The sequence below is a fragment of the Triticum dicoccoides genome, chromosome 3A (genome assembly GCF_002162155.2).
Source record: "Triticum dicoccoides isolate Atlit2015 ecotype Zavitan chromosome 3A, WEW_v2.0, whole genome shotgun sequence".
Lineage (NCBI taxonomy): Eukaryota > Viridiplantae > Streptophyta > Magnoliopsida > Poales > Poaceae > Triticum > Triticum dicoccoides.
This window is the reverse complement of record NC_041384.1, coordinates 129,903,179-129,908,754: the sequence shown is the minus strand read 5'-3', so window position 1 is coordinate 129,908,754 and position 5,576 is coordinate 129,903,179.

Here is a 5,576-nt window from a genome sequence, read left to right as displayed (position 1 = left end):
TTATTCTGGTTATCATCAGATTAAGATGGCGATCAAAGATCAGGAGAAGACATCTTTTATTACTCCCTTTGGAGCTTTCTGCTATGTGTCTATGCCTTTCGGGCTTAAGAGTGCCCAGGCGACTTACCAACGGTGTGTGCAGAATTGTCTTCACGATCAGATTGGGCGTAATGTTCATGCTTATGTGGATGACATAGTGGTGAAATCCAGGAAAGAGGAAACCTTGATCACAGATCTGAAAGATACTTTTGATAATCTCCGGGTCTACAAGATGATGCTTAACCCGGCCAAGTGTGTTTTTGGAGTCCCAGCCGGCAAGCTTTTGGGTTTTTTGGTGTCCAACCGAGGCATTGAAGCTAACCTGGAGAAAATCAAGGCAATTACATCCCTAGCCAAACCAACATGCATCAATGATGTCCAGCGGCTGGCGGGTCGAGTTGCTGCTTTGAGCCGGTTCATAAGCCGGTTAGAGGAAAAGGCAATGCCTTTGTATCAGATGATGAAGAAAAGAGATGCTTTTGTTTGGAGCGATGCTGCAACGCTGCTTTTGAGGATCTAAAGACATAGCTTGCTGAGCTGCCAGTCCTGGCTGCTCCAATTGAGAAAGAGCCGCTATTATTATAGGTGGCTGCCAACTCATGAGCTGTTAGTGTGGCTATTGTGGTAGAGCGCAAAGAGGCTGTCAAAGAGCATCCAGTTCAATGGCCGGTTTATTATGTCAGTGAAGTGCTAATTGAATCTAAGCAACAATATCCACATTGGTAGAAGCTTGTATATGGGGTGTTCATGGCAAGCCGGAAGCTTAAGCATTACTTTCAGGGACATCCAATCACTGTGGTTAGCTCTGCTCCTTTGGGAGACATTATTCAAAATAGAGAAGCCATTGGGCGAGTCGCCAAGTGGGCAGTTGAGCTTGGGTCTCATGGGTTGAAGTATGTTCCATGTACAGCAATTAAATCTCAAGCCCTGGTTGACTTCATCAATGACTGGACAGAGATGCAGATGCCAGAAGAGAAACCAGACAACACGTATTGGACTATTCATTTTGATGGGTCCAGGCAGTTGGAAGGCTCGGGGGCTGGAGTCGTGCTGACTTCCCCACGAGGTGACAAATTTTGTTATGTGTTACGGTTGATGTTTCCTTGCACTAACAATGTAGCAGAGTATGAAGCCTTGCTCCATGGTCTTCGAGTGGCAAAAGAGATGAGCTTGAGCCGGGTCAGATGTCTTGGCGACTCGGATCTAGTGGCTCAACAGGTATCTGGCAAGTGGGATTCCAAGGACCCTCTCATGGCGGCTTACCACCGAGAGGTTGATGCCGTTGCAGGACATTTTAAAGGTTATCAGGTGGAGCACATTGACCGTCGAAAGAACGAAGGAGCTGATGCTTTAAGCCGGTTGGGGTCTCAGCGTAAGCCGGTGCCACCTAACACTTTTTGGATGTTTTGCATAACCCCTCTGTCAAGTTGCCCACATAAGAAGATTTAGCTGTTCCTGACCCGGAGGCGCAGTTGGTAGCGGCTCTTCATGTCATCCTAGATTGGACGGTGCCGTTCTTGGCTTACATGACCCGGGGAGAGTTGCCAACGGATGAGACCTTGGCTCGACAGATAACCCGGCGATCTAAGTCCATGACGATTTCAGATGGAGAGTTATATCATTGCAGTGTTTCCGGAGCGTTTCAGCGGTGTGTTTCCCCCGAAGAAGGTCAAGAAATCCTTCGTGAGATACACGAAGGCGATTGTGGTCATCACGCCGGGTCAAAATCTTTAGTGGCCAAGGCGTTTCGTCACGGTTTTTACTGGTTGATGGCTCATGCTGATGCAGAAGATCTGGTCAGTAGATGTGATGGATGTCAAAAATTTGCACGACGAGCGCATGTGCTGGCTCAAGAGCTCCAGATAATTCCAATCACTTGGTCGTTTGCGGTCTGGGGGCTTGACATGATGGGACCTTTCAAAAGGTCTAAGGATAAAAAAACACATCTCCTGGTGGCAGTTGATAAGTTCACCCAAGTGGGTTGAGGCGGAGCCTGTGAGTAAATGTGACGCAGCCACGGTGATTCAGTTCATGAAAAAAGTGATTTTCTGTTTTGGTTTTCCACACAGTATTATCACTGACAATGGCACTAATCTGTCCCAAGGGGCTATGGAAGAGTTTTGTCAACGAGAACACATCCGGCTTGATGTTTCTTCTGTAGCTCATCCTCAATTCAATGGTCAAGCTGAGAGAGCCAATCAGGAAATTTTGGAAGGGCTCAAACCCCGGCTTATGGTTCCTTTATAGCGAACACCGGGTTTTTGGGTAGAGGAATTACCCTCAGTGTTATGGAGTATCAACACTATGCCCAATAGGTCTACGGGTTACACACCTTTCTTCATGGTTTATGGAGCAGAAGTAGTATTGCCTAGTGACATCCGTCATGACTCGCCCCGTGTGGCGGCTTATGTTGAAGCTAATAATGAACAAGCCAGATAGGATGCACTTGACTTGTTGGATGAAGAAAGAGACTTAGCAGCGGCCCGGTCAGCAATTTATCAACATTACCTGCGTTGTTATCACAGCCGCAGGGTTAAGTCCAGGACTTTTCAGGAAGGCGACTTGGTGCTCTGGCTCATCCAGGATCTGTCAGATGCACACAAGTTATCCCCGCCTTGGGAAGGACCTTTTGTGGTCAGTAAGAACTTAAACAATGGGTCATATTACCTCATTGACGTTCGAGAGCACAAAGACTCATGTAAGTCGGAGGAAGAGACCCATCAGCTGTGGAACATTGCTCAACTTCGGCCATACTACACCTGAGCCACCGGCTCTCATCATGTACATACATTCACATTATATATACCATGATAAGCAATAAAGTAAGACCATCGGTCTCTTTTCTTTTCAAAGAATATGTTTTTTCTCATTTTCAAAAGACTATTAAGGAGCTGATCATATTTGAATCAAGTCTAACCTTTTTTTTGCTCTAGCTTATGATGGTATCCGAATCTAGCTGCAAATCTCATGGTCACTTGGGGGCTTCCTGTTTAAACATAGGTCATATTCGAACCAAAGAGAACATAGTTGTCGTAACCCTCTTGATCGGCTCAAGACCAAAGCTCACTTGGGGGCTTCTTGATCGTATCCGAATCATAGCTTAACCCCTTTTGAGTCCGACTTGGATCATATTCAAACCAGGGTCGTTAAAAACCTCTCAAGGCCATTTGGGGGCTTCCTGTTCAAACATAGGTCGTATTCAAACCAAAGAGTACATAGCTGTCAGTACCCTCTTGATAACGTAACGCCAAAGCCACTGGGGGCTATATGGTCGTATTCGAACCTTAGCTTAACCCCTTTGGTCCGGTTTACTGATCGTATTCGAATCAAAAAACCCCACCTTTTTGAGTACAGGATTAAATTATTTTTTGTTTGCTTTTTTTCAATGTTACAAACAATTAGTCTGGTCCTCTTCACCGGCTCGACTATTTGACAGCATAACTGCTCGGGTCTTTCACACCGGCGGCTTACGGATCAAAAGGTACAACCTACCAAGGTATAGTAACCATTGAGTATTCAAAAAATCATAAAGGTTGAGTTGTCAAATTCATCACCCGGGTTATTTAAACCGGCAATCTAAAGATCAAAAGGGACAAGGTATGGTTATTACTTATGCGCACTTACCTGCTGCGTTAACTAAAGAGTTAGTTTTAAAGCCCTTATCCTTTATTTATATTTGTCTCTGGTTCTTATCGAGGTAAATATATTGGCTATAAATTAGGTGTTTAAACCTGTTTGATTTTAAACCGCCAAGCTACAGGAGCAGAGTTCAAGCATTGTAGAGACAAACATTAAACGACCCATGCATTGGCATCTGGAAACACAGATTCACATAGAAGTATTTTATGCGCGATGGCATAAGCAAACATGCGGTGTTTTAACAACTAAGTTATTACAAGGCTTTATAAGCCCATGAAGATGATCATTGTCCCTCCCTCACTGGTTCACCACCTTCTGTTTGCTAGAAGTTGGGTTTTGACCAGTCAAAGCCATTCACGGCGACAAATTCGGCTTCGTCGTCGATCAGGCCGACCGGGTCAACCTCCAGAGCAAACGTATCTTCTCTCACTGGTGGGATCAAGTCTGTTACTTTGTATGAGGGAGTGACCATCTTCTTATTCTCATTATCAAAACCCGGCTGGTACTTATCAACATTGGTGTCATCTCCAAGGCTAGTCGCCTGAGGCCGGACTCCGCGTACACAAGCCATGAAGTCATCCTGATCAAAGGGAGACCCGTCCTCTTTCACGGTGGGATAGCCTCTGGCTACGTCCGCCGGGTCTAGATCTGGCACCCAAGCCTTGGAGCGGCTTAGGGCAGTCAAGGCTCCGGCTCGCTCACAGGAGCGTTTTACTTCTTGGAACCTGGCAGGAAGGATGGTCAGCTTTTTCAGGACGTCGCTGAGCCGGTTGGGTCCTTGGTTAGCAGGAGAGATGGTGGCCAGAGCCCATTGTGCGCTGATATGTAAGTGCATCTAGTGCCCCTTAGTGATTTTGGTGTATTGAAGACTTATAGGTTAAGGGACTAATGCGTTTGTGAGTGTACACAGGTCTATAAATCTATGAGGAGTTTGACATTTACAGAGAAAGTCGACCCCTAAAAATGAAGTTCTTCAATTAAAGACTTTGGATCTCTGAAGACTTTCTGAAGACTTTGAAAGTGAAGAAATTGGTGTGATCGTGAAGACTTGGTATTCATTCGAGGAACATGAAGCGTGAAGACTTTTGTTTTCGTAGTTTCATTTTCTCTTTCTTGAGTCATAGGAAACACCGTACTGTTAAAGGGGGTCGAGGAAATACTAAGGAAAAATTTCCATGTGATGCTCAACTCAAAATCCTACACCTACCAATCCCTTCGAGTGAAGCCATTGGAAATCTCATACAGTCCAGTCATATTCTTCAGCGATAGAGACGAAGTTCTTCTGGTCTCTGAGGAATTTGTTCTAACTGAGGAGTTAGGAATTCGCCAGTGCGGATTGCCTACATAGTGAGGAACATGATAGCCCTGAGGATTTTGCTACTCAAAATTCTGACCGTTGCTGTGCTATGCGCCAGCTGTCCCAAAATATCTATCCACATAACGGTCATATCATTGAAAGGCATTTATGTCTTATCATGTCGGGCTGCTCCCTAGGCTATAAATAGCCGCCCCCTACAACCACTAGTTGGTTTGCCGCTCCGAGAGAAACTGACACTTGTCATTTGAGAGCAACCCATCCTCCGAGGACTTTGAGCGAAAATCATCAAGTGAGGAAAAACCCAAAACCCAAACACCTACAAACCCCAAGTGATTGAGCATCACTGAAGAGATTGATCCTGCATGGATCCAACGCTTGTTACCTTTGAAGACCGTGCTTCTTCCAGACGGTTAGGCGTCATGGTCTAGAGCATCCAAGAGGAATTGTGGATCGCCGAGTGACCGAGTTTGTGAAGGTTTGGAAGTCACCTAAAGACTTACCACAAGTGATTGGACAAGGTCTGTGTGACCTTAGTTCAAGGAGAATACAGTGAGGACTGGGTGTCCTGAGCTGCGTGTTC